Raw genomic sequence first — 25,853 nt, forward strand, 5'->3', positions numbered from 1 at the left:
GAAAGCGCCGACGGTTTTGTGACGGGAAAGAGGCTCCGGACGTTGATACGCCGACCGCGACGTGCACATAGGCGAGGGACGAAGCACGCGAAACGGGTGCGATAATGCCAGCACTAAATCACCGGATCCCATCAAAACTCCGAAGTTAAGCGTGCTTGGGCCAGAGTAGTACTAGGATGGGTGACCCCTTGGGAAGTCCTCGTGTTGCACTCCTTTTTGCATCCCGGGATATGAAACATCTCCCGTAGAGCTCCGAGACCATTGTTTTGGGGCTCGAAATTTGCTGTGACCGCTACGCAGTCAGTATCGAGGGGCTCGGAGAGAGCTATCCGGATTGGGGTCGCAATAGCGATTCTGAGATCATTCTAGAAAGTGCCGATGGTTTCGGCACGTGCTTGCCGTGATCGAAACGCAGTCATCGGGCTAGGGCTCGGAGAGAGCTTGCAATAGGGATTTCGTGAACGTTCGAGAAAGCGCCGACGGTTTCGTGACGGGCAAGAGGCTCCGGACGTTGATGCGCCGACCGCGACGTGCACATAGGCGAGGGACGAAGCTCTCGAAACGGGTGCGATAATGGCAGCACTAAATCACCGGATCCCATCAAAACACCGCAGTTAAGCGTGCTTGGGCCAGAGTAGTACTACGATGGGTGACCCCCTGGGAAGTCCTCGTGTTGCACTCCTTTTTGCATCCCGGGATACGAAACATCTCCCATAGAGCTCCAAGACGTTTGTTTTGGGGCTGGAAATTTGCTTTGACCGTTACGCAGTCAGTATCGAGGGGTTCAGAGCGAGCTATCCGGATTGGGGTCGCAATAGCGATTCCGAGATCGTTCTAGAAAGTGCCGATGATTTCGGCACGCGCTTGCCGTGACCAATACGCAGTCGTCAGGCTAGGGCTCGGAGAGAGCTTGCAATAGGGATTTCGTGAACGTTCGTGAAAGCGACGTCAGTTTCGTGACGGGCAAGAGGCTCCGGACGTTGACGCGCCGACCGCGACGTGCACATAGGCGAGGGACGAAGCACGCGAAACGGGTGCGATAATGCCAGCACTAAATTACTAGATCCCATCAAAACACCGAAGTTAAGCGTGCTTGGGCCAGAGTAGTACTACGATGGGTGACCCCCTGGGAAGTCCTCGTGTTGCAGTCCTTTTTGCATCCCGGGATACGAAACATCTCCAGTAGAGCTCCGAGACATTTGTTTTGGGGCTGGAAATTTGCTTTGACCACTACGCAGTCAGTATCGAGGGGCTCCGAGAGAGCTTTCCGGATTGGGGTCGCAATAGCGATTCCGAGATTGTTCTAGAAAGTGCCGATGGTTTCGGCACGCGCTTGCCGTGACCGATACGCAGTCGCCGGGCTAGGGCTCGGAGAGAGCTTGCAATAGGGATTTCGTGAACGTTCGAGAAAGCGACGACGGTTTCTTGATGGGCAAGAGGCTCCGGACGTTGATGCGCCGACCGCGACGTGCACATAGGCGAGGGACGAAGCACGCGAAACTGGTGCGATAATGCCAGCACTAAATCACCGGATCCCATCAAAACACCGAAGTTAAGCGTGCTTGGGCCAGAGTAGTACTACGATGGGTGACCCCCTGGGAAGTCTTCGTGTTGCACTCCTTTTTGCATCCCGGGATACGAAACATCTCCCGTAGAGCTCCGAGACGAATGTTTTGGGACTGGAAATTTGCTGTGACCGCTATGCAATCAGTATCGAGGGGCTCGTAGAGAGCTTTCCGGATTGGGGTCGCAATAGCGATTCCGAGATCGTTCTAGAAAGTGCCGATGGTTTCGGCACGCGCTTCCCGTGACCGATACGCAGTCGCCGGGCTAGGGCTCGGAGAGAGCTTGCAATAGGGATTTCGTGAACGTTCGAGAAAGCGACGACGGTTTCGTGACGGGCAAGAGGCTCCCGACGTTGATATGCCGACCGCGACGTGCACATAGGCGAGGGACGAAGCACGCGAAACGGGTGCGATAATGCCAGCACTAAATCACCGGATCCCATCAAAACACCGAAGTTAAGCGTGCTTGGGCCAGAGTAGTACTACGATGGGTGACCCCCTGGGAAGTCTTCGTGTTGCACTCCTTTTTGCATCCCGGGATACGAAACATCTCCCGTAGAGCTCCGAGACGATTGTTTTGGGGCTGGAAATTTGCTGTGACCGCTACGCAGTCAGTATCGAGGGGCTCGGAGATAGCTTTCCGGATTGGGGTCGCAATAGCGATTCCGAGATCGTTCTAGAAAGTGCCGATGGTTTCGGCACGCGCTTGCCGTGACCGATACGCAGTCGTCGGGCTAGGGCTCGGAGAGAGCTTGCAATAGGGATTTCGTGAATGTTCGAGAAAGCGCCGACGGTTTTGTGACGGGAAAGAGGCTCCGGACGTTGATACGCCGACCGCGACGTACACATAGGCGAGGGACGAAGCACGCGAAACGGGTGCGATAATGCCAGCACTAAATCACCGGATCCCATCAAAACTCCGAAGTTAAGCATGCTTGGGCCAGAGTAGTACTAGGATGGGTGACCCCTTGGGAAGTCCTCGTGTTGCACTCCTTTTTGCATCCCGGGATACGAAACATCTCCCGTAGAGCTCCGAGACCATTGTTTTGGGGCTGGAAATTTGCTGTGACCGCTACGCAGTCAGTATCGAGGGGCTCGGAGAGAGTTATCCGGATTGGGGCCGCAATAGCGATTCCGAGATCGTTCTAGAAAGTGCCGATGGTTTCGGCACGTGCTTGCCGTGATCGATACACAGTCGTCGGGCTAGGGCTCGGAGATTGCTTGCAATAGGGATTTCGTGAACGTTCGAAAAAGCGCCGACGGTTTCATGACGAGCAAGAGGCTCCGGACGTTGATGCGCCGACCGCGACGTGAACATAGGCGAGGGACGAAGCTCTCGAAACGGGTGCGATAATGGCAGCACTAAATCACCGGATCCTATCAAAACATCGAAGTTAAGCGTGCTTGGGCCATAGTAGTACTACGATGGGTGATCCCCTGGGAAGTCCTCGTGTTGCACTCCTTTTTGCATCCCGGGATACGAAACATCTCCCGTAGAGCTCCAAGACGTTTGTTTTGGGGCTGGAAATTTGCTTTGACCACTACGCAGTCAGTATCGAGGGGCTCAGAGCGAGCTTTCCGGATTGGGGTACAATAGCGATTCCGAGATCGTTCTAGAAAGTGCCGATGGTTTCGGCACGCGCTTGCCGTGACCGATACGCAGTCGTCAGGCTAGGGCTCGGAGAGATCTTGCAATAGGGATTTCGTGAACGTTCGTGAAAGCGACGTCAGTTTCGTGACGGGCAAGAGGCTCCGGACGTTGACGCGCCGACCGCGACATGCACATAGGCGAGGGACGAAGCACGCGAAACGGGTGCGATAATGCCAGCACTAAATTACCATATCCCATCAAAACACCGAAGTTAAGCATGCTTGGGCCAGAGTAGTACTACGATGGGTGACCCCCTGGGAAGTCCTCGTGTTGCAGTCCTTTTTGCATCCCGGGATACGAAACATCTCCCGTAGAGCTCCGAGACGTTTGTTTTGGGGCTGGAAATTTGCTTTGACCACTACGCAGTCAGTATCGAGGGGCTCCGAGAGAGCTTTCCGGATTGGGGTCGCAATAGCGATTCCGAGATTTTTCTAGAAAGTGCCGATGGTTTCGGCACGCGCTTGCCGTGACCGATACGCAGTCGCCGGGCTAGGGCTCGGAGAGAGCTTGCAATAGGGATTTCGTGAACGTTGGAGAAAGCGACAACGGTTTCGTGATGGGCAAGAGGCTCCGGACGTTGATGCGCCGACCGCGACGTGCACATAGGCGATGGACGAAGCACGCGAAACGGGTGCGATAATTGTTGAATCTCGGATTTTGATGATATAATCAATTGGTGGGTTAATTGATCTAATCCATATTATTGAGTTAAGTGTGCAGGATTAACTACGATAACCAGAAACCATAAAGCAAGGATACCGGAGTCGAGCTCGATGGACGTTTAAGAGACCGAAGAATCATCGGAGATGCTGCCGGAACCATCCGAGAAGAAATCGGGAACGTGTCGGAAGTTCGCCGAAGAAATTGTCGGAGGCTCGCGGAGATCACCGAGAAGGCTTGGCTACTCGTTATTGTCATCACAAAGATTGGGAGCTTGCAGGGAGTCCGTCGGAAGAAGTTCGTCGGAAAGCTCGCCGGAACAAGACTCGACGTTCACGGTTGAAAATTTGCTTAGGATGTTTTTGTGTTATGTAGTTCACTTGTAATTAGGATTAGGATTAAGAGATAATCCTATATCCTGGTTAGGGGCCAACTGGGCCCAAAGTCAGATTTGGTTTGGGCTAAAATTAAGCCAAACCAATGAATCGGAGAGCCAGGCGGTGGCACCGCCTGGCTGGGCGGTGAAACCACCCAGCACCCGAGAGCTGGGCGGTGACACCTCCTTGGCTGGGCGGTTGCACCGTCCAGCACCCGAGTGCTGGGCGGTGGCACCGCCTGGCTGGGCGGTGGAACCTCCAGCACCGGGAACCCTAAGAGATTTCAAATTTTGAAACCCAAAATTTGAATCCTCTTGAGGCCTATAAATACCCCTCTAATCTCAGCTGAGGTTACAACTTTTGAGAAGCATTTTGATTGAGAGAAAAGTCTTAGAAAGTCTTAGCAAGTCTTGTTTTCAATTTGCTAGAGAGTTCTCCTCCTTCTTTCGTATTGAAAATTTGTAAGAGGTTGAGCTGCTTGTAAAAGGTTGTAAGAGGGGTGTTTACCCTTCCATTTCAAGAGACTTGCTAGTGGAAGGTGGGAGCCTCATCGAAGAGGGGCCTTGCAAGTGGAGTAGGTCATTTGACCGAACCACTCTAAAAATCGGCGTAATCTCTGGTTTGCTTTTTATTATTGTCATTTACATTACTGCAAATCTTCTTACTGCTTTAGTTTGTATTACTCTTGCTGCGCAACTTTAAGAATACGCCTTCAAGTTAAATTTCTCAAGTTTCGTTCTTAACGTACGAAAGATTTTGATTAAAATCGAAGTTTTAATCCGCTGCACTAATTCACCCCCCCTCTTAGTGCCGCTCCGATCCTAACAAGTGGTATCAGAGCAAGGTTATCTCTCATATTTGGTTTAATACCCAAGAGAGATGGCTTACTCCGGCATGCAAGAGGGCCATTCTATTGCACGACCACCTTTGTTTAATGGGTCGGATTACACATATTGGAAGACTCGCATGAGAATCTTCCTCATTTCTATGGACTTTGAGCTTTGGTCTATTGTCGAGAATGGATTTCAAAAATCTTCTCTTCCGATGAGCGAATGGGATGAATCGGAGAAGAAGGTTTTTGCTTTAAATGCAAAGGCTATGAATGCCTTGTTTTGTGCACTAGACAAAAACGAATTTAATCGTGTTTCAATGTGTGATTCGGCTTTTGATATTTGGAGAACTCTTGAGGTCACTCATGAAGGCACTAGCCGAGTGAAAGAGTCCAAAATCAACATCCTTGTGCACTCTTACGAACTTTTCCGAATGAAACCAAGTGAGTCCATCGGAGACATGTACACCCGGTTTACGGATGTCATCAATGGACTCAAAGCTCTTAGTAAAGATTTTACTAACTTTGAACTAGTAACTAAAATCTTAAGATCCCTCCCTAAAAGTTGGGATCCAAAAGTTACGGCCATTCAAGAGGCCAAAGACCTTAAAGCATTCCCTCTTGAAGAACTCATTGGGTCTCTAATGACCTACGAAATGACATGTCAAGCTCATGACGAGCTCGAGAACCCCCTTCCAAAGAACAGGAAGGATATGGCACTCAAATCACAAGAAGACCACTTGAAAGGAACATCAAGTGATGAGGACAGTGACAATGACATTGTACTTTTGACTCAAAAATTTAAAAAATATTTAAGAAAGAACAGATTTAAAAATAATACAAAAAATAAATTTGAACAAAAGAAGGACCAAGTGATTTGCTATGAATGCAAAAAATCGGGATACTATAAGAACGATTGTCCTCAAGCCAAAAAGAGAACATCAAAGAAGAAGGCGTTCAAGGCAACGTGGGATGATTCAAGCGCATCCGAAGAAGAGGAGTCCAACACCGAGCAAGTTGCTCATTACGCGCTAATGGCGTTAGGAGAAGAGGTATGTGATTTATTTAATGAAGATTTATCTTTTGAAGAACTATCTATCGCTTTTCATGAATTATTTGATGAATGTAGAACTGTTAGCAAGAAGTTAAGTATCTTAAAGAAAGAGCATGCTTTGCTACAAGATAAGTTTGATAGTCTTCAAACTCCTCCATGCTCTAAGTGTGAGCACTTAGAAGCAATAAAAAATGAAAATTTGCTTATTAAGGAAACCTTAAACAAGTTTAAGGTTGGTAGCAAAGGATTAGATATGATCCTTGCACACAAGGGTCACATCGCAAATAGAAATGGAATTGGATTTGTAAAAGGATTACATCAAAATCCTACCACTTTCATAAAAGGACCTACATTACATGTTTCCTCTTATATGAAATGCAACTTTTGTTGCAAATCCGGACATATTGCCTACAAATGCCCATTTAGGAAAATTAGTTCACAAAAATTAATATGGGTTCCTAAAGAAACTATAAAGAATTCAATCATAAATAACAAAGTTAGTGGGTCAATTTTTGAGGCACCCAAAATCAAATGGGTACCTAAAAATCATCCTCTTTTGTAGACAAACCCACAAGCTAGGAGCAAGAGATGGTATCTCGATAGTGGATGCTCAAGACATATGACTGGAGATCCATCTCATTTCTCTATGCTCACTAGCAAAGAAGAAGGGTACGTTACCTTCGGAGACAACAACAAGGGCAAAATCATTGGCAAGGGAACTATTGGTAACAAATTTAATTTTTCCATTGATGATGTCTTACTAGTTGATGGATTGAAACATAATCTTTTGAGTATTAGTCAACTATGCGATAAAGGTTACATCGTTAGATTTGAATCAAATATGTGCATTATTGAAAAACCAAATCATAACATGACTATGATTGCTTTAAAACAAAATAATGTCTATACCATCAATCTTGATGAACTAAGTAATGAAATGTGCTTCTCCGTCGTAAATGATGATGCTTGGCTTTGGCATAGGAGATTAGGCCATGCAAGCATGAAAACAATATCTAAGATCTCATCTCAAGAATTAGTACGAGGAATTCCAAATATAAAGTTTATTAAGGACAAAGTATGCGATGCATGTCAACTAGGCAAACAAATAAAAACAAGCTTCAAACCAAAAAATCAAATTAGAACTACTAGACCATTACAATTGATCCATTTGGACCTATTTGGACCAATTGATACAACAAGTCTAGGTGGAAGCAAATATGTTTTTGTGATTGTGGATGACTACTCTAGATACACTTGGACCTATTTCTTAGCTCACAAAAGTGATTGCTTCAAGTGTTTCTCTAAATTTTGTAAACTCACTCAAAACGAAAAAGGCTTCATGATTTCATCAATTCGGAGTGATCACGGTGGTGAATTCCAAAACCGTGACTTTCAAAATTTTTGCGAAAGTAATGGGTACAATCACAACTTCTCAACTCCAAGAAATCCTCAACAAAATGGAGTAGTTGAAAGGAAAAATAGAAACCTACAAGAAATGGCAAGAACTATGTTGAATGAACATAGTTTACCTAAGTACTTTTGGGCCGAAGCCGTAAATATGGCTTGCTACATCATGAATAGAGTCCTAATAAGACCATCCTTATCCAAAACTCCCTATGAATTATGGAATAACAAAAAACCAAACATCTCCTATTTTAAAGTTTTTGGTTGTAAATGCTTTATTTTAAATGAAAGGGATGCTTTAGGAAAATTTGATGCTAAATCCGATGAAGGCATCTTTCTTGGTTACTCTTCCGTTTCTAAAGCTTTTCGGGTTTTTAATAAAAGAACTTTAGTAATTGAAGAATCTATTCATGTAGTTTTTAATGAAATTTCCTATTTAAAGAAAAATAATTTTGATGATGATCTTGGTTTTGATAATTTGAATTTAAATGAACCCTCTCCTCAAAATAGCCATTTGAATGCATCTTCTTCCGAAATTTCTTTACCAAAAGAATGGAAGTATGTAGATGCTCATCCAAAAGAGCAAATTATAGGAGATACATCAAAAGGGGTTCAAACTCGTTCTTCTTTCAAAAATTTCTGTGCTAACGCCGCTTTCCTTTCTCAAATTGAACCTAAATGCATTGACGAAGCCTTAAAAGATGATTTTTGGATCATTGCAATGCAAGAAGAATTGAACCAATTTGAGAGGAATGAGGTATGGAAGCTTGTTCCTAGACCAAGTGACCACTTAGTCATAGGTACTAAGTGGGTCTTTAGAAACAAGCAAGACGAAAATGGTATCGTGGTTAGAAACAAGGCTAGATTAGTGGCCAAAGGTTTCAACCAAGAAGAAGGTATCGATTACGAAGAAACCTTCGCTCCCGTGGCTCGATTAGAAGCCATAAGGATGCTCCTTGCCTATGCTAGTAGTAATAATTTTAAACTATTTCAAATGGATGTTAAAAGTGCTTTCTTGAATGGTTTTATTTCCGAAGAAGTATTTGTCGAACAACCTCCCGGATTTGAAAATTCTCTTCTTCCTAATCATGTATTCAAATTGACTAAAGCTCTCTATGGCTTAAAACAAGCTCCTAGAGCTTGGTATGAAAGGCTTAGTTCCTTTCTTATTTTAAATAATTTTACCAAAGGCAAGGTTGATACTACATTGTTTATTAAATATTTTGAAAATAATTTTCTTATTGTGCAAATTTATGTTGACGATATTGTGTTTGGCTCTTCGGATGAATCACTATGTGAATCATTTGCCAAATGTATGAGTCTTGAATTTGAAATGAGTTTAATGGGTGAATTAACTTTCTTTTTGGGATTACAAATCAAACAACTTAGTGATGGTATATTTCTTAACCAATCCAAATATACATTAGAATTGTTAAAACGATTTAACATGGATAATTCAAAAGCAATAAACACCCCTATGAGTACTGCGACTAAGTTAGATATGGATGAAAATGGTGAAAGTTTCGATCAAAAAACATATAGGGGAATGATAGGTAGTCTACTCTACCTCACTGCGACTAGACCGGATATTATGTTTAGTGTAGGACTTTGCGCTAGGTTTCAATCTAATCCTAAATTATCTCATCTTAAGTGTGTTAAAAGAATATTTAGGTATCTTAAAGGAACTCCAAATTTAGGATTGTGGTATCCAAAATCTGAAAATTTTGATCTAATAGCTTATGCAGATGCCGATTTTGGCGGATGCAGGATAGATAGAAAAAGTACATCCGGAACATGCCAATTTTTAGGACATGCACTTGTTTCTTGGACTTCCAAGAAACAAAATTCAGTTGCACTATCTACGGTGGAAGCCGAATACATTGCTGCAAGTGCATGTTGTGCACAAGTAATTTGGATGAAAAATACATTAGAAGACTATGGAATTCACCTTGAAAATATTCCCATAAAATGCGATAATACTAGTGCCATATGCCTTACTAAAAATCCAATTCAGCATTCTAGAACTAAGCACATCGACGTTAGGCATCATTTCATACGCGATCATGTCCTTAACAATAATGTTGTTCTAGAATTCATTGACACAAAGCATCAATTAGCAGATATATTCACAAAAGCCTTGAATGAAGACCAATTTGAATTCATCCGAAGGGAATTAGGCATGCTAAATTGTCCCTAAAATGAACTTCACAAAAAAAAAGGACTCGTTCTTTTCCCTTCGTTTATAAATTTGAATTCTTCCTTCTTCTACAATTCAAAATGATCCATTAAAGTATAAATTATGATCTTGAGAGAAGAAACTAAACAAAAGGAAGGAAGAAATTTTTTTTTTTTTTTTTTTTCTTTCCTCCGCGTGATGCCAGCGGTGGCACCGCCAGATCCGGCGGTTGGACCGACTGGCGCTCGGGCGCCAGGCGGTGACACCGACCAGTTTGGCGGTGACACCGACCGAGTCACCCTTTTAACCCGAGGGGTTAGGGCCGGCGGTGACACCGCCCCCAACCCGAAGAAAGACCCCTCTAAAACCCTCTCCCATTCCCTCTAACCCTCATTCTACCTCTTAGAAACATTGGAGAAGGATTCTTGGTGGTCCAAGCTTTCCATCTCTCAACAGAATCTCCACAAGGTAACACTTGAAATCCCTCATTTCTTTTCTCTTTCTCTTGCTTATTTTTCACAATTTCATCATCATCTTGTCTAGAAAATGGCACCAAAGAGATCAAAAGGAATAAGGATTGAAGGAGATTCATATAACCATGACCTTTTTAGATCAAAAGAGGTAGCCCTTAGCTTTCCAAAATTTGAAACACGATGTATCCATAAGGGAAAATACGTTGATTTGGATGAACTAGAGACTTAGATCCCATTAAGTGGTTTGCTCAACTAGAAGCTCTACCTCTACTACAAATAGATGAACCAATCTATCCACGGTTAGTGAGATTGTTCTATGCCAACCTATATGAAGACAATGATAGCCTAAGCACTTACATTCTAGGAACACCCATTAGAATTTTTGACAGCACCATTTGTGAGCTAATTGGCATAACTGAAAAAGATAGGGGATGCTATTTTAAAGGTAAATGGGACGTCAAAAAAATAGGAGCAACCTATTCCGATGCCGTGAAAACAATTTTTGCAAATCCAAACCTTGACTTCCTACCCAAGAGCTATGAACACTTAATGCCTTTCAACTCTAAAATTCTTCATCACATTATCACAAGCATCATATTCCCGAAACAATTTCATCTTGACGAAATAAGTCAATTAGAGATAGGAACCATGTATTGGATTATGACCAGTCAGCATAATTGTTTTGGGTACTTGATTCGCCAACACATGCAGGAAATTATGACTAAAGATACTATATTGCCATATGGGAGGTTAATCACTAGAATTCTTCATGCCTATGACATTTGCATACCACCCGATGAAGAATCTATTCAAAATGATCGATATAACATAATAAATAAAAACCTGCTAAAAAAACTTAGGTGCACTCTTAGCAATGGCATATGGGTTAGGCAGCCTAGAAGGACGGATCCAATTCCTACACCAATAGAACAACCCGAAACACCAATTCTTATAGGAAATGAATCTCCTCCTCCTAGTCCCTTTGGAGCAGCACCTTCAGCTCCTGTTTCCTCCTCTGAAGATATCATTATGGCGGAGCTATCTCAGATCAAATCACAGCAAGAACAAATTCAGAATCAACAAGTTGAAATTTTGAAGACACTACGACAGATGAATGAAAAAATAGATATCATGTATCTGTTAGGATCGAGAGCACTAAGAGGGGGGGGGGGGTGAATTAGTGCAGCGGATATTTTTCAGCGATTAAAAAGCGAAGGCTGCGTTCGTTCGACAAAGACTATTTTGATGCAAAAACCGATTCTAAGATTACTTATGATTAAGTGCAGTTTACGTTTAAGCGCAGTTAGCGTCTAAACGCAGTTAGCGTCTAAATGCAGATTGCGTCTAAACTCAGATTGCGTCTAAGCGCAGTTTGCGTCTTAGCGCAGATTGCGTCTAAACGCAGATTGCGTCTAAGCACAGATTGAGCAGAAGTATAAAGACAATGTGCTGTTGTTGTACAGCTCAAAAGGTAATCTGCAAAAAACAGATTTACGTCTAAACGCAGATTTGCGTCTAAACGCATATTTACGTCTAAACGCAGATTTACGTCTTACACGCAGATTTACGTCTTAGACGCAGATTTACGTCTGAACTTTGAAACTCGTTTGTATATTCGCAGAGGGCAGTATGCAGTTGAAATCAAGACGTAAACGTAAACTGAAATCTGACGATTGTGCGAGGAAAGCCGATTTACGTCTAAATGCAGTTTTACGTCTAAATGTTGAAACTCGTTCGTAAAATTGCATAAGACAGTTTGCAGTTATAAATAGAATCAAACTGTAAGTGTAAACTGCAAAGAAACTTGTTTGCAAAAGCACAGAGGACAGTTCTGCAGAATCAAAACGTAAACGTAAACTGTAATGTACTAAAACACGACTTTACGTCTGAATGCAGATTCGGAAGAACAGCACTTAGAACTTGTTCGTGAAAGCGCAGAGAGCAGTAGTAGTGGAGGAGGTTTGCAGTAAAGATAAAGTGCTCAAAGATAAATGCAAACCAGAGATTTAGAGTGGTTCGGTCAGTCCTGACCTACTCCACTTTTGGCTTCCTCCACCGACGAGGTTGCCGACGTCAACTAGGGGCCTTCCTTCAATGGGTGAAGGCCAAACTGCCCTTTTACAGTTTCTCTCCTTTTGACAGGCTCAGGAGACAACCTTTATAGACCTTTCTCTCCTCACTTTACAACTGAAAACTTGAAGAACAGAAGGAGGAGACTTAAAGGCTTTACAATCACTTTTGAGCTCTTAGAATCACAGAAAAGATCAAGATTTCGGTGTAGGTCTGTATCTTTTCAGTGTTGAATGGATGGGGAATTTATAGGCCCCAACCCAATTCAAATTTGGAGCTCAAAACGATCAAATCCCGGAATTCCGGGATCAGGCGGTTGCACCTCTTGACTGGAGAGGTTGCACCGCCTGGCAGAGCTCGAAGACCGAGCTCAGGCGGTGCCACCTCTCTGCCAGGGAGGTTGCACCGCCCAGTCTTGCTCGAAGACTGAGCTCAGGCGGTGCCACCTCTCTGCCAGGGAGGTTGCACCGCCCAGTCTAGCTCGAAGACTGAGCTCAGGCGGTGCCACCTCTCTGCCAGGGAGGTTGCACCGCCCAGTCTAGCTCGAAGACTGAGCTCAGGCGGTGCCACCTCCCGGCTGGGGAGGTTGCACCGCCCAGTCTCGCTGGGAGGCTTAGCCCAGGCGGTGCCACCTCCTAGCCTGGGCGGTTGCACCTCCTGGTGCAATCAGGGTCCGAATGGTTCATTCCATTCGACCCAATTTCAATCTTTCAGGGGCCCAATTGCCCCAAGATTAAGCCAATGGGATCACCTCCCATTTTCCAACTTAATCATCGTGCTAACTACGATTAAATCTAAGACAATTTCTGCAGCTTTGCTTCGGTGCGTCAATCGCTCCTTCCGGCGAGTTTCCGGCGAACTTCCGTCGATCATCCGATGAACCCTCGGTGATGCTCCTGCGGACTTCCGGCAAACTCCTGGACTTTGCGACGATCCACTTGGCAAGTTCCGACGAGCTTCGCTTGGCAAGCTTCTGGACTTCTCGGATCTGTTCTCGCAGAACCTCCGACGACCGTCCGAACTTCCGTCGAACTCTCGAACTCCCAATGTGATCATGAACTTGACTCCGGCGCAACTCCCGCTGCTTGTCTAACTTTCATCGTAGTTAATCCTGCACACACAAAAACAAAAACTTCGATCGAGACAATTAATCCTAAGCAATTAACCAAGTTGTCCGGCATGTCATTGGTCCCTCGACGCTTCGTCCGATTCTTCGGCGCATCGTCCTTTCCTGCAGCCTATTGCCCAATCGGCCAGTTGACTCCGCAACTCCGATATCCTTGGCACAATACCCGCTCTTCTTGGCCCGATGCCCAAGTCCACGACCCGAAGCCTTCTGTCGATACGTCGACCGATCCACCGGCCCGACGTCCAATCTTCTGACATGTTCCTCCGGCACAACATGATGTTCCTGCTTTAATTGTCTCATCCTGATCGAAGCACCCTGCGTCACTCAAAACGCAGATTAAATCATAAACATATCTCAAGGAGTTTCATCATCAAAATACGAGATTCAACAATCTCCCCCTTTTTGATGATGACAACTACTTGATGACGGAGTTAAACTTAACTCCCGGAGTTTAAACAAACTCCCCCTATCAATATACCTTATTGATAGAAACTCTTAGATTCAAAAATCTAAGCAACATGTCATCATAATCGGAGTTAACCTTAACTCCCAGAGTTTAAACAAACTCCCCCTATCAATATGTTGATGACATGATACCAAAGTATATTGATGAAAGTATGTTGATGACATGACATGTGATGCATAAGTTTATGCATATGTTCATGTTGACGTGTTGCAAGTATTCATGATGAATATTGCAATGACTTGAATTCAGTTTGAATTCAAGGTTCTATCAATATGCCATATGGTTTCTTGATGGGCAAGAGGCTCCGGACGTTGATGCGCCGACCGCGACGTGCACATAGGCGAGGGACCAAGCACGCGAAACGGGTGTGATAATGCCAGCACTAAATCACCGGATCCCATCAAAACACCGAAGTTAAGCGTGCTTGGGCCAGAGTAGTACCACGATGGGTGACCCCCTGGGAAGTCCTCGTGTTGCACTCCTTTTTGCATCCCGGGATACGAAACATCTCCCGTAGAGCTCCGAGAGAATTGTTTTGGGGCTGGAAATTTGCTGTGACCGCTACGCAGTCAGTATCGAGGGGCTCGGAGAGAGCTTTCCGGATTGGGGTCGCAATAGCGATTCCGAGATCGTTCTAGAAAGTGCCGATGGTTTCGGCACGTGCTTGCCGTGATCGATATGCAGTCGTTGGGCTAGTGCTCGGAGAGAGCTTACAATAGGGATTTCGTGAACGTTCGAGAAAGCGCCGACGGTTTCGTGACAAGCAAGAGGCTCCGGACGTTGATGCGCCGACCGCGACGTGCACATAGGCGAGGGACGAAGCTCGCGAAATGGGTGCGATAATGGCAGCACTAAATCACCGGATCCCATCAAAACACCGAAGTTAAGCGTGCTTGGGCCAGAGTTGTACTACGATGGGTGACCCCCTAGGAAGTCCTCGTGTTGCACTCCTTTTTGCATCCCGGGATACGAAACATCTCCCGTAGAGCTCCGAGACGTTTGTTTTGGGGCTGGAAATTTGCTTTAACCGCTACGCAGTTAGTATCGAGGGGCTCAGAGAGAGCTTTCCGGATTGGGGTCGCAATAGCGATTCCGAGATCGTTCTAGAAAGTGCCGATGGTTTCGGCACGCGCTTGCCGTGACCGATACGCAGTCGTCGGGTTAGGGCTCGGAGAGATCTTGCAATAAGGATTTCGAGAACGTTCGAGAAAGCGCCGACGGTTTCGTGACGGGCAAGAGGCACCGGACGTTGATACGCCGACCACGACGTGCACATAGGCGAGGGACGATGCTCGCGAAACGGGTGCGATAATGCCAGCACTAAATCACCAGATCCCGTCAAAACACCGAAGTTAAGCGTGCTTGGGCTAGAGTAGTACTACGATGGGTGACCCCCTGGGAAGTCCTCGTGTTGCACTCCTTTTTGCATCCCGGTATATGAAACATCTCCCGTAGAGCTCCGAGATGTTTGTTTTGGGGCTGGAAATTTGCTTTGAACGCTACGCAGTCAGTATCGAGGGGCTCAGAGAGAGCTTTCCGGATTGGGGTCGCAATAGCGATTCCGAGACCGTTCTAGAAAGTGCCGATGGTTTCGGCACGCGCTTGCCGTGACCGATACGCAGTCGTCGGGCTAGGGCTCGGAGAGAGCTTGCAATAGGGATTTCGTGAACGTTCGAGAAAGCGACGACGGTTTCGTGACGGGCAAGAGGCTCCGGACGTTGATGCGCCGACCGCGACGTGCACATAGGCGAGGGGCGAAGCACGCGAAACGGGTGTGATAATGCCAGCACTAAATCACCGGATCCCATCAAAACACCGAAGTTAAGCGTGCTTGGGCCAGAGTAGTACCACGATGGGTGACCCCCTGGGAAGTCCACGTGTTGCACTCCTTTTTGCATCCCGGGATACGAAACATCTCCCGTAGAGCTCCGAGAGAATTGTTTTGGAGCTGGAAATTTGCTGTGACCGCTACGCAGTCAGTATCGAGGGGCTCGGAGAGAGCTTTCCGGATTGGGGTCGCAATAGCGATTCCGAGATCGTTCTAGAAAGTGCCGATGGTTTCGGCACGTGCTTGCCGTGATCGATATGCAGTCGTTGGGCTAGTGCTCGGAGAGAGCTTGCAAAAGGGATTTCGTGAACGTTCGAGAAAGCGACGACGGTTTCGTGATGGGCAAAAGGCTCCGAACGTTGATGCGCCGACCGCGACGTACACATAGGCGAGGGACGAAGCTCGCGAAACGGGTGCGATAATGCCAGCACTAAATCACCGGATCCCATCAAAACACCGAAGTTAAGCGTGCTTGGGCCAGAGTAGTACTACGATGGGTGACCCCCTGGGAAGTCCTCGTGTTGCACTCCTTTTTGCATCCCGGGATACGAAACATCTCCCGTAGAGCTCCGAGACGATTGTTTTGGGGCTGGAAATTTCTGTGACCGCTACGCAGTCAGTATCGAGGGGCTCGGAGAGAGCTTTCCGGATTGGGGTCGCAATAGCGATTCCGAGATCGTTCTAGAAAGTGCCGATGGTTTCGGCACGCGCTTGCCGTGACCGATACGCAGTCGTCGGGCTAGGGCTCGGAGAGAGCTTGCAATAGGGATTTCGTGAACGTTCGAGAAAGCGACGACGGTTTCGTGACGAGCAAGAGGCTCCGGACGTTGATGCGCCGACCGCGACGTGCACATAGGCGAGGGACGAAGCACGCGAAACGGGTGTGATAATGCCAGCACTAATCACCGGATCCCATCAAAACATCGAAGTTAAGCATGCTTGGGCCAGAGTAGTACAACGAAGGGTGACCCCTTGGGAAGTCCTCGTGTTGCACTCCTTTTTGCATCCCGGGATACGAAACATATCCCGTAGAGCTCCGTGACGATTGTTTTGGGGCTGGAAATTTGCTGTGACCGCTACGAAGTTAGTATCGAGGGGCTCGGAGAGAGCTTTCCGGATTGGGGTCGCAATAGCGATTCCGAGATCGTTCTAGAAACTGCCGATGGTTTCGGCACGCACTTGCCGTGACCGATACGCAGTCGTCGGGCTAGGGCTCGGAGAGAGCTTGCAATAGGGATTTCGTGAACGTTCGAGAAAGCGTCGACGGTTTCGTGACGGGCAAGAGGCTCCGGACGTTGATATGCCGACCGCGACGTGCACATAGGCGAGGGACGAAGCACGCGAAACGGGTGCGATAATGCCAGCACTAAATCACCGGATCCCATCAAAACACCGAAGTTAAGCGTGCTTGGGCCAGAGTAGTACTAGGATGGGTGACCCCCTGGGAAGTCCTCGTGTTGCACTCATCCCGGGATACGAAACATCTCCCGTAGAGCTCCGAGATGTCTGTTTTCGGGCTGGAAATTTGCTTTGACCGCGACGCAGTCAGTATCGAGGGGCTCAGAGAGAGCTTTCCGGATTGGGGTCGCAATAGCGATTCCGAGATCGTTCTAGAAAGTGCCGATGGTTTCGGCATGCGCTTGCCGTGACCGATACGCAGTCGTCGGGCTAGGGCTCAGAGAGAGCTTGCAATAGGGATTTCGTGAACGTTCGAGAAAGCGACGACGGTTTCGTGACGGGCAAGAGGCTCCGGATGTTCATGCGCCGACCGCGACGTGCACATAGGCTAGAGACGATGCTCGCGAAACGGGTGCGATAATGCCAGCACTAAATCACTAGATCCCATCAAAACACCGAAGTTAAGCGTGTTTGGGCCAGAGTAGTACTACGATGGGTGACCCCCTAGGAATTCCTCGTGTTGCACTCCTTTTTGCATCCTAGGATACGAAACATCTCCCGTAGAGCTCCGATACGATTGTTTTAGGGCTGGAAATTTGCTGTGACCGCCACGCAGTCAGTATCGAGGGGCTCGGAGAGAGCTTTCCGGATTGGGGTCGCAATAGAGATTCCGAGATCGTTCTAGAAAGTGTCGATGGTTTCGGCATGTGCTTGCCGTCATCGATACGCAGTCGTCGGGCTAGGGCTCGGAGAGAGCTTGCAATAGGGATTTCATGAACGTTCGAGAAAGCGACGATGGTTTCGTGACGGGAAAGAGGCTCCGGACGTTGATGCGCCGACCGCGACGTGCACATAGGCGAGGGACGAAGCTCGCGAAATGGGTGCGATAATGCCAGCACTAAATCACCGGATCCCATCAAAACACCGAAGTTAAGCGTGCTTGGGCCAGAGTAGTACTACGAAGGGTGACCCCATGGGAAGTCCTCGTGTTGCACTCCTTTTTGCATCCCGGGATACGAAACATCTCCCGTAGAGCTCCGAGATGATTGTTTTGGGGCTGGAAATTTCTGTGACCGCTACGCAATCAGTATCGAGGGGCTCGGAGAGAGCTTTTCGGATTGGGGTCGCAATAGCAATTCCGATATCGTTCTAGAAAGTGCCGATGGTTTCGGCACGTGCTTGCCGTGATCGATACGCAGTCGTCGGGCTAGTGCTCGGAGAGAGCTTGCAATAGGGATTTCGTGAACGTTCGAGAAAGCGACGACGGTTTCGTGACGGGCAAGAGGCTCCGGACGTTGATGCGCCGACAGCGACGTGCACATAGGCGAGGGACGAAGCTCGCGAAACGGGTGCGATAATGGCAGCACTAAATCACCGGACCCCATCAAAACACCGAAGTTAAGCGTGCTTGGGCCAGAGTAGTACTACGATGGGTGACCCCCTGGGAAGTCCTCGTGTTGCACTCCTTTTTGCATCCCGGGATACGAAACATCTCCCGTAGAGCTCCGAGATGTTTGTTTTGGCGCTGGAAATTTGCTGTGACCGCTACACAGTCAGTACCGAGGGGCTCGGAGAGAGCTTTCCGGATTGAGGTCGCAATAGCGATTCCGAGATCGTTCTAGAAAGTGCCGATGGTTTCGGCACGCGCTTGCCGTGACCGATACGCAGTCATCGGGTTAGGGCTCGGAGAGATCTTGCAATAAGGATTTCGAGAACGTTCGAGAAAGCGCCGACGGTTTCGTGACGGGCAAGAGGCACCGGACGTTGATACGCCGACCACGACATGCACATAGGCGAGGGACGATGCTCGCGAAACTGGTGTGATAATGCCAGCACTAAATCACCAGATCCCATCAAAACACCGAAGTTAAGCCTGCTTGGGCCAGAGTAGTACTACGATGGGTGACCCCCTGGGAAGTCCTCGTGTTGCACTCCTTTTTGCATACCGGGATACGAAACATCTCCCGTAGAGCTCCGAGTTGTTTGTTTTGGGCTGGAAATTTGCTTTGACCGCTACGCAGTCAGTATCGAGGGGCTCAGAGAGAGCTTTCCGGATTGGGGTAGCTATAGCGATTCCGAGATCATTCTAGAAAGTGCCGATTGTTTTGGCACGCGCTTGCCGTGACCGATACGCAGTCGTCGGGCTAGGGCTCGGAGAGAGCTTGCAATAGGGATTTCGTGAACGTTCGAGAAAGCCACGACGGTTTCATGACGGGCAAGAGGCTCCGGACGTTGATACGCCGACCGCGACGTGCACATAGGCGAGGGACGAAGCTCGCGAAACGGGTGCGATAATGCCAGCACTAAATCACCGGATCCCATCAAAACACCGAAGTTAAGTGTGCTTGGGCCAGAGTAGTACTAGGATGGGTGACCCCCTGGGAAGTCCTCGTGTTGCACTCCTTTTTGCATCCCGGGATACGAAACATCTCCCGTAGAGCTCCGCGACGATTGTTTTTGGGCTGGAAATTTGCTGTGACCGCTACGCAGTCAGTATCGAGGGGCTCGGAGAGAGCTTTCCGGATTTGGGTCGCAATAGCGATTCCGAGATCGTTCTAGAAAGTGTCGATGGTTTCGGCACGTGCTTGCCGTGATCGATACGCATTCGTCGGGCTAGGGCTCGGAGAGAGCTTGCAATCGGGATTTCTTGAACGTTCGAGAAAGCGCCGACGGTTTCGTGACGGGCAAGAGGCACCGGACATTGATGCGCCGACCGCGACGTGCACATAGGCGAGGGACGAAGCTCGCGAAACGGGTGCGATAATGGCAGCACTAAATCACTGGATCCCATTAAAACACCGAAGTTAAGCGTGCTTGGGCCAGAGTAGTACTAAGATGGGTGACCCCCTGGGAAGTCCTCGTATTGCACTCCTTTTTGCATCCCGGTATACGAAACATCTCCCGTAGAGCTCCGAGATGTTTGTTTTGGAGCTGGAAATTTGCTGTGACCGCTACACAGTCAGTATCGAGGGGCTCGGAGAGAGCTTTCCGGATTGGGGTCGCAATAGCGATTCCGAGATCGTTCTAGAAAGTGCCGATGGTTTCGGCACGCGCTTGCCGTGACCGATACGCAGTCGTCGGGTTAGGGCTCGGAGAGATCTTGCAATAAGGATTTCGAGAACGTTCGAGAAAGCGCCGACGGTTTCGTGACGGGCAAGAGGCACCGGACGTTGATACGCCGACCACGACGTGCACATAGGCGAGGGACGATGCTCGCGAAACGGGTGCGATAATGCCAGCACTAAATCACCAGATCCCGTCAAAACACCGAAGTTAAGCGTGCTTGGGCCAGAGTAGTACTACGATGGGTGACCCCCTGGGAAGTCCTCGTGTTGCACTCCTTTTTGCATCCCGGTATACGAAACATCTCCCGTAGAGCTCCGAGATGTTTGTTTTGGGGCTGGAAATTTGCTTTGAACGCTACGCAGTCAGTATCGAGGGGCTCGGAGAGAGCTTTCCGGATTGGGGTCGCAATAGCGATTCTGAGATCGTTCTAGAAAGTGCCGATGGTTTCGGCACGCGCTTGCCGTGACCGATACGCAGTCATCGGGCTAGGGCTCGGAGAGAGCTTGCAATACGAATTTCGTGAACGTTCGAGAAAGCGACGACGGTTTCGTGATGGGCAAGAGGCTCCGGACGTTGATGCGCCGACCGCGACGTGCACATAGGCGAGGGACGAAGCTCGCGAAACGGGTGCGATAATGCCAGCACTAAATCACCTGATCCCATCAAAACACCGAAGTTAAGCGTGCTTGGGCCAGAGTAGTACTACGATGGGAGACCCCCGGGGAAGTCCTCGTGTTGCACTCCTTTTTGCATCCCGGGATACGAAACATCTCCCGTAGAGCTCCGAGACAATTGTTTTGGGGCTGGAAATTTGCTTTGATCGCTACGCAGTCAGTATCGAGGGGCTCAGAGATAGCTTTCCGGATTGGGGTCGCAATAGCGATTCCGAGATCGTTCTAGAAAGTGCCGATGGTTTCGGCACGAGCTTGCCGTCACCGATACGCAGTCGTCGGGCTAGGGCTCGGAGAGAGCTTGCAATAGGGATTTCGTGAACGTTCGAGAAAGCGACGACGGTTTCGTGACGGGCAAGAGGCTCCGGACGTTGATGCGCCGACCGCGACGTGCACATAGGCGAGGGACGAAGCTCGCGAAATGGGTGCGATAATGCCAGCACTAAATCACCAGATCCCATCAAAACACCGAAGTTAAGCGTGCTTGGGCCAGAGTAGTACTACGATGGGTGACCCCCTGGGAAGTCCTCGTGTTGCACTCCTTTTTGCATCCCGGGATACGAAACATCTCCCGTAGAGCTCCGAGACGATTGTTTTTGGGCTGGAAATTTCTGTGACCGCTACGCAGTCAGTATCGAGGGGCTCGGAGAGAGCTTTCCGGATTGGGGTCGCAATAGCGATTCCGAGATCGTTCTAGAAAGTGCCGATGGTTTCGGCACGTGCTTGCCGTGATCGATACGCAGTCGTCGGGCTAGGGCTCGGAGAGAGCTTGCAATAGGGATTTCGTGAACGTTCGAGAAAGCGCCGACGGTTTCGTGACCGGCAAGAGGCTCCGGACGTTGATGTGCCGACCGCGACGTGCACAAAGGCGAGGGACGAAGCTCGCGAAACGGGTGCGATAATGCCAGCACTAAATCACCAGATCCCATCAAAACACCGAAGTTAAGCGTGCTTGGGCCAGAGTAGTACTACGATGGGTGACCCCTTGGGAAGTCCTCGTGTTGCACTCCTTTTTGCATCCCGGGATACGAAACATCTCCCGTAGAGCTCCGAGAGGATTGTTTTGGGGCTGGAAATTTCTGTGACCGCTACGCAGTCAGTATCGAGGGGCTCGAAGAAAGCTTTCCGGATTGGGGTCGCAATAGCGATTCCGAGATCGTTCTAGAAAGTGCCGATGGTTTCGGCACGCGCTTGCCATGACCGATACGCAGTCGTCGGGCTAGGGCTCGGAGAGAGCTTGCAATAGGGATTTCGTGAAAGTTCGAGAAAGCGTCGACGGTCTCGTGACGGGCAAGAGGCTCCGGACGTTGATGCACCGATCGCGATGTGCACATAGGCGAGGGACGAAGCTCGCGAAACGGGTGCGATAATGCCAGCACTAAATCACCAGATCCCATCAAAACACCGAAGTTAAGCGTGCTTGGGCCAGAGTAGTACTACGATGGGTGACCCCATGGGAAGTCCTCATGTTGCACTCCTTTTTGCATCCCGGGATACGAAACATCTCCCGTAGAGCTCCGAGACGATTGTTTTGGGGCTGGAAATTTCTATGACCGCTACGCAGTCAGTATCGAGGGGCTCGGAGAGTGCTTTCCGGATTGGGGTCGCAATAGCGATTCCGAGATCGTTCTAGAAAGTGCCGATGGTTTCGGCACGCGCTTGCCGTGACCGATACGCAGTCGTCGGGCTAGGGCTCGGAGAGAGCTTGCAATAGGGATTTCGTGAAAGTTCGAGAAAGCGACGACGGTTTCATGACGGGCAAGAGGCTCCGGACGTTGATGCGCCGATCGCGATGTGCACATAGGCGAGGGACGAAGCTAGCGAAACGGGTGCGATAATGCCAGCACTAAATCACCAGATCCCATCAAAACACCGAAGTTAAGCGTGCTTGGGCCAGAGTAGTACTACGATGGGTGACCCCATGGGAAGTCCTCATGTTGCACTCCTTTTTGCATCCCGGGATACGAAACATCTCCCGTAGATCTCCGAGACGATTGTTTTGGGGCTGGAAATTTGCTGTGACCGCTACGCAGTCAGTATCGAGGGGCTCGGAGAGAGCTTTCCGGATTGGGGTCGCAATAGCGATTCCGAGATCGTTCTAGAAAGTGCCGATGGTTTCGGCACGCGCTTGCCGTGACCGATACGCAGTCATCGGGCTAGGGCTCGGAGAGAGCTTGCAATAGGGATTTCGTGAACATTCGAGAAAGCGACGACGGTTTCGTGATTGGCAAGAGGCTCCGGACGTTGATGCGCGACCGCGACGTGCACATAGGCGAGGGACGAAGCTCGCGAAACGGGTGCGATAATGCCAGCACTAAATCACCGGATCCCACCAAAACACCAAAGTTAAGCAAGCTTGGGCCATAGTAGTACTACGATGGGTGACCCCCTGGGAAGTCATCGTGTTGCACTCCTTTTTGCATCCCGGGATACGAAACATCTCCCGTAGAGCTCCGAGACGAATGTTTTGGGGCTGGAAATTTGCTGTGACCGCTACGCTGTTAGTATCGAGGGGCTCAGAGATAGCTTTCCGGATTGGGGTCGCAATAGCGATTCCGAGATTGTTCTAGAAAGTGCCAATTGTTTCGGCACGTGATTCCCGTGATCGATACGCAGTCGTCGGGCTAGGGCTCGGAGAGAGCTTGCAATAGGGATTTCGTGAACGTTCGAGAAAGCGCCGACGGTTTCGTGACCGGCAAGAGGCTCCAGACGTTGATACGCCGACCGCGACGTGCACATAGGCGAGGGACGAAGCTCGCGAAACGGGTGCGATAATGCCAGCACTAAATCACCGGATCCCATCAAAACACCGAAGTTAAGCGTGCTTGGGCCAGAGTAGTACTACGATGGGTGACCCCATGGGAAGTCCTCGTGTTGCACTCCTTTTTGCATCCCGGGATACGAAACATCTCCCGTAGAGCTCCGAGACGATTGTTTTGGGGCTGGAAATTTCTATGACCGCTACGCAGTCCGTATCGAGGGGCTCGGAGAGTGCTTTCCGGATTGGGGTCGAAATAGCGATTCCGAGATCGTTCTAGAAAGTGCCGATGGTTTCGGCACGCGCTTGCCGTGACCGATACGCAATCGTCGGGCTAGGGCTCGGAGAGAGCTTGCAATAGGGATTTCGTGAAAGTTCGAGAAAGCGACGACGGTTTCATGACGGGCAAGAGGCTCCGGACGTTGATGCGCCGATCGCGATGTGCACATAGGCGAGGGACGAAGCTCGCGAAACGGGTGCGATAATGCCAGCACTAAATCACCAGATCCCATCAAAACACCGAAGTTAAGCGTGCTTGGGCCAGAGTAGTACTACGATGGGTGACCCCATGGGAAGTCCTCGTGTTGCACTCCTTTTTGCATCCCGGGATACGAAACATCTCCCGTAGAGCTCCGAGACGATTGTTTTGGGGCTGGAAATTTGCTGTGACCGCTACGCAGTCAGTATCGAGGGGCTCGGAGAGAGCTTTCCGGATTGGGGTCGCAATAGCGATTCCGAGATCGTTCTAGAAAGTGCCGATGGTTTCGGCACGCGCTTGCCGTGACCGATACGCAGTCATCGGGCTAGGGCTCGGAGAGAGCTTGCAATAGGGATTTCGTGAACATTCGAGAAAGCGACGACGGTTTCGTGATCGGCAAGAGGCTCCGGACGTTGATGCGCGACCGCGACGTGCACATAGGCGAGGGACGAAGCTCGCGAAACGGGTGCGATAATGCCAGCACTAAATCACCGGATCCCACCAAAACACCGAAGTTAAGCAAGCTTGGGCCATAGTAGTACTACGATGGGTGACCCCCTGGGAAGTCATCGTGTTGCACTCCTTTTTGCATCCCGGGATACGAAACATCTCCCGTAGAGCTCCGAAACGAATGTTTTGGGGCTGGAAATTTGCTGTGACCGCTACGCTGTTAGTATCGAGGGGCTCAGAGATAGCTTTCCGGATTGGGGTCGCAATAGCGATTCCGAGATTGTTCTAGAAAGTGCCGATTGTTTCGGCACGAGCTTCCCGTGATCGATACGCAGTCGTCGGGCTAGGGTTCGGAGAGAGCTTGCAATAGGGATTTCGTGAACGTTCGAGAAAGCGCCGACGGTTTCGTGACCGGCAAGAGGCTCCAGACGTTGATGCGCCGACCGCGACGTGCACATAGGCGAGGGACGAAGCTCGCGAAACGGGTGCGATAATGCCAGCACTAAATCACCGGATCCCATCAAAACACCGATGTTAAGCGTGCTTGGGCCAGAGTAGTACTACGATGGGTGACCCCATGGGAAGTCCTCGTGTTGCACTCCTTTTTGCATCCTGGGATACGAAACATCTCCCGTAGAGCTCCGAGACGATTGTTTTGGGGCTGGAAATTTCTATGACCGCTACGCAGTCCGTATCGAGGGGCTCGGAGAGTGCTTTCAGGATTGGGGTCGCAATAGCGATTCCGAGATCGTTCTAGAAAGTGCCGATGGTTTCGGCACGCGCTTGCAGTGACCGATACGCAATCGTCGGGCTAGGGCTCGGAGAGAGCTTGCAATAGGGATTTCGTGAACATTCGAGAAAGCGACGACGGTTTCGTGATCGGCAAGATGCTCCGGACGTTGATGCGCGACCGCGACGTGCACATAGGCGAGGGACGAAGCTCGCGAAACGGGTGCGATAATGCCAGCACTAAATCACCGGATCCCACCAAAACACCGAAGTTAAGCAAGCTTGGGCCATAGTAGTACTACGATGGGTGACCCCCTGGGAAGTCCACGTGTTGCACTCCTTTTTGCATCCCGGGATACGAAACATCTCCCGTAGAGCTACGAGACGATTGTTTTGGGGCTGGAAATTTGCTGTGACCGCTACGCAGTCAGTATCGAGAGGCTCGGAGAGAGCTTTCCGGATTGGGGTCGCAATAGCGATTCCGAGATCATTCAAGAAAGTGCCGATGGTTTCGGCACGTGCTTGCCGTGATCGATACGCAGTCGTCGGGCTAGGGCTCGGAGAGAGCTTGCAATAGGGATTTCATGAACGTTCGAGAAAGCGCCGACGGTTTCGTGACGG

At 49.1% G+C, this 25,853-nt stretch overlaps 17 non-coding genes and 16 pseudogenes across 17 annotated transcripts; all 33 read left to right on the plus strand.

The window, feature by feature from the left end:
* Positions 1-94: 94 nt before the first annotated feature.
* Positions 95-213, plus strand: LOC135601093 (5S ribosomal RNA). The gene has a single exon (XR_010483397.1). It is a non-coding gene; the product is annotated as a 5S ribosomal RNA (ribosomal RNA).
* A 350-nt stretch (positions 214-563) lies between these two features.
* LOC135601942 (5S ribosomal RNA) lies at positions 564-682 on the plus strand (annotated as a pseudogene).
* Positions 683-1,032: 350 nt separating this feature from the next.
* LOC135602964 (5S ribosomal RNA) lies at positions 1,033-1,151 on the plus strand (annotated as a pseudogene).
* A 350-nt stretch (positions 1,152-1,501) lies between these two features.
* LOC135601578 (5S ribosomal RNA) lies at positions 1,502-1,620 on the plus strand. The gene has a single exon (XR_010483868.1). It is a non-coding gene; the product is annotated as a 5S ribosomal RNA (ribosomal RNA).
* A 350-nt stretch (positions 1,621-1,970) lies between these two features.
* LOC135600800 (5S ribosomal RNA) lies at positions 1,971-2,089 on the plus strand. Its single transcript, XR_010483114.1, has one exon. It is a non-coding gene; the product is annotated as a 5S ribosomal RNA (ribosomal RNA).
* Positions 2,090-2,439: 350 nt separating this feature from the next.
* On the plus strand, positions 2,440-2,558 carry LOC135599705 (5S ribosomal RNA). The gene has a single exon (XR_010482050.1). It is a non-coding gene; the product is annotated as a 5S ribosomal RNA (ribosomal RNA).
* Positions 2,559-2,908: 350 nt separating this feature from the next.
* LOC135604617 (5S ribosomal RNA) lies at positions 2,909-3,027 on the plus strand (annotated as a pseudogene).
* Positions 3,028-3,376: 349 nt separating this feature from the next.
* LOC135604398 (5S ribosomal RNA) lies at positions 3,377-3,495 on the plus strand (annotated as a pseudogene).
* A 10,722-nt stretch (positions 3,496-14,217) lies between these two features.
* LOC135600651 (5S ribosomal RNA) lies at positions 14,218-14,336 on the plus strand. Its single transcript, XR_010482969.1, has one exon. It is a non-coding gene; the product is annotated as a 5S ribosomal RNA (ribosomal RNA).
* Positions 14,337-14,686: 350 nt separating this feature from the next.
* Positions 14,687-14,805, plus strand: LOC135602760 (5S ribosomal RNA; annotated as a pseudogene).
* A 350-nt stretch (positions 14,806-15,155) lies between these two features.
* LOC135600988 (5S ribosomal RNA) lies at positions 15,156-15,274 on the plus strand. Its single transcript, XR_010483295.1, has one exon. It is a non-coding gene; the product is annotated as a 5S ribosomal RNA (ribosomal RNA).
* A 350-nt stretch (positions 15,275-15,624) lies between these two features.
* LOC135600632 (5S ribosomal RNA) lies at positions 15,625-15,743 on the plus strand. Its single transcript, XR_010482951.1, has one exon. It is a non-coding gene; the product is annotated as a 5S ribosomal RNA (ribosomal RNA).
* Positions 15,744-16,093: 350 nt separating this feature from the next.
* LOC135600158 (5S ribosomal RNA) lies at positions 16,094-16,212 on the plus strand. Its single transcript, XR_010482486.1, has one exon. It is a non-coding gene; the product is annotated as a 5S ribosomal RNA (ribosomal RNA).
* Positions 16,213-16,561: 349 nt separating this feature from the next.
* LOC135604685 (5S ribosomal RNA) lies at positions 16,562-16,679 on the plus strand (annotated as a pseudogene).
* A 350-nt stretch (positions 16,680-17,029) lies between these two features.
* LOC135600228 (5S ribosomal RNA) lies at positions 17,030-17,148 on the plus strand. Its single transcript, XR_010482554.1, has one exon. It is a non-coding gene; the product is annotated as a 5S ribosomal RNA (ribosomal RNA).
* A 342-nt stretch (positions 17,149-17,490) lies between these two features.
* On the plus strand, positions 17,491-17,609 carry LOC135602975 (5S ribosomal RNA; annotated as a pseudogene).
* Positions 17,610-17,959: 350 nt separating this feature from the next.
* LOC135601013 (5S ribosomal RNA) lies at positions 17,960-18,078 on the plus strand. Its single transcript, XR_010483319.1, has one exon. It is a non-coding gene; the product is annotated as a 5S ribosomal RNA (ribosomal RNA).
* A 349-nt stretch (positions 18,079-18,427) lies between these two features.
* On the plus strand, positions 18,428-18,546 carry LOC135602532 (5S ribosomal RNA; annotated as a pseudogene).
* Positions 18,547-18,896: 350 nt separating this feature from the next.
* On the plus strand, positions 18,897-19,015 carry LOC135603335 (5S ribosomal RNA; annotated as a pseudogene).
* A 349-nt stretch (positions 19,016-19,364) lies between these two features.
* On the plus strand, positions 19,365-19,483 carry LOC135600304 (5S ribosomal RNA). The gene has a single exon (XR_010482629.1). It is a non-coding gene; the product is annotated as a 5S ribosomal RNA (ribosomal RNA).
* A 350-nt stretch (positions 19,484-19,833) lies between these two features.
* On the plus strand, positions 19,834-19,952 carry LOC135602313 (5S ribosomal RNA; annotated as a pseudogene).
* Positions 19,953-20,302: 350 nt separating this feature from the next.
* Positions 20,303-20,421, plus strand: LOC135601150 (5S ribosomal RNA). Its single transcript, XR_010483452.1, has one exon. It is a non-coding gene; the product is annotated as a 5S ribosomal RNA (ribosomal RNA).
* Positions 20,422-20,771: 350 nt separating this feature from the next.
* LOC135602407 (5S ribosomal RNA) lies at positions 20,772-20,890 on the plus strand (annotated as a pseudogene).
* A 350-nt stretch (positions 20,891-21,240) lies between these two features.
* Positions 21,241-21,359, plus strand: LOC135600855 (5S ribosomal RNA). Its single transcript, XR_010483167.1, has one exon. It is a non-coding gene; the product is annotated as a 5S ribosomal RNA (ribosomal RNA).
* A 349-nt stretch (positions 21,360-21,708) lies between these two features.
* On the plus strand, positions 21,709-21,827 carry LOC135601035 (5S ribosomal RNA). The gene has a single exon (XR_010483341.1). It is a non-coding gene; the product is annotated as a 5S ribosomal RNA (ribosomal RNA).
* Positions 21,828-22,176: 349 nt separating this feature from the next.
* On the plus strand, positions 22,177-22,295 carry LOC135602442 (5S ribosomal RNA; annotated as a pseudogene).
* A 349-nt stretch (positions 22,296-22,644) lies between these two features.
* Positions 22,645-22,763, plus strand: LOC135602443 (5S ribosomal RNA; annotated as a pseudogene).
* Positions 22,764-23,112: 349 nt separating this feature from the next.
* On the plus strand, positions 23,113-23,231 carry LOC135604229 (5S ribosomal RNA; annotated as a pseudogene).
* A 350-nt stretch (positions 23,232-23,581) lies between these two features.
* LOC135600331 (5S ribosomal RNA) lies at positions 23,582-23,700 on the plus strand. Its single transcript, XR_010482654.1, has one exon. It is a non-coding gene; the product is annotated as a 5S ribosomal RNA (ribosomal RNA).
* A 349-nt stretch (positions 23,701-24,049) lies between these two features.
* On the plus strand, positions 24,050-24,168 carry LOC135601016 (5S ribosomal RNA). Its single transcript, XR_010483322.1, has one exon. It is a non-coding gene; the product is annotated as a 5S ribosomal RNA (ribosomal RNA).
* A 349-nt stretch (positions 24,169-24,517) lies between these two features.
* LOC135603754 (5S ribosomal RNA) lies at positions 24,518-24,636 on the plus strand (annotated as a pseudogene).
* A 350-nt stretch (positions 24,637-24,986) lies between these two features.
* LOC135601096 (5S ribosomal RNA) lies at positions 24,987-25,105 on the plus strand. The gene has a single exon (XR_010483400.1). It is a non-coding gene; the product is annotated as a 5S ribosomal RNA (ribosomal RNA).
* A 348-nt stretch (positions 25,106-25,453) lies between these two features.
* On the plus strand, positions 25,454-25,572 carry LOC135604200 (5S ribosomal RNA; annotated as a pseudogene).
* Positions 25,573-25,853: the final 281 nt, after the last annotated feature.

This window comes from Musa acuminata, chromosome BXJ2-1, assembly GCF_036884655.1.
Source record: "Musa acuminata AAA Group cultivar baxijiao chromosome BXJ2-1, Cavendish_Baxijiao_AAA, whole genome shotgun sequence".
Lineage (NCBI taxonomy): Eukaryota > Viridiplantae > Streptophyta > Magnoliopsida > Zingiberales > Musaceae > Musa > Musa acuminata.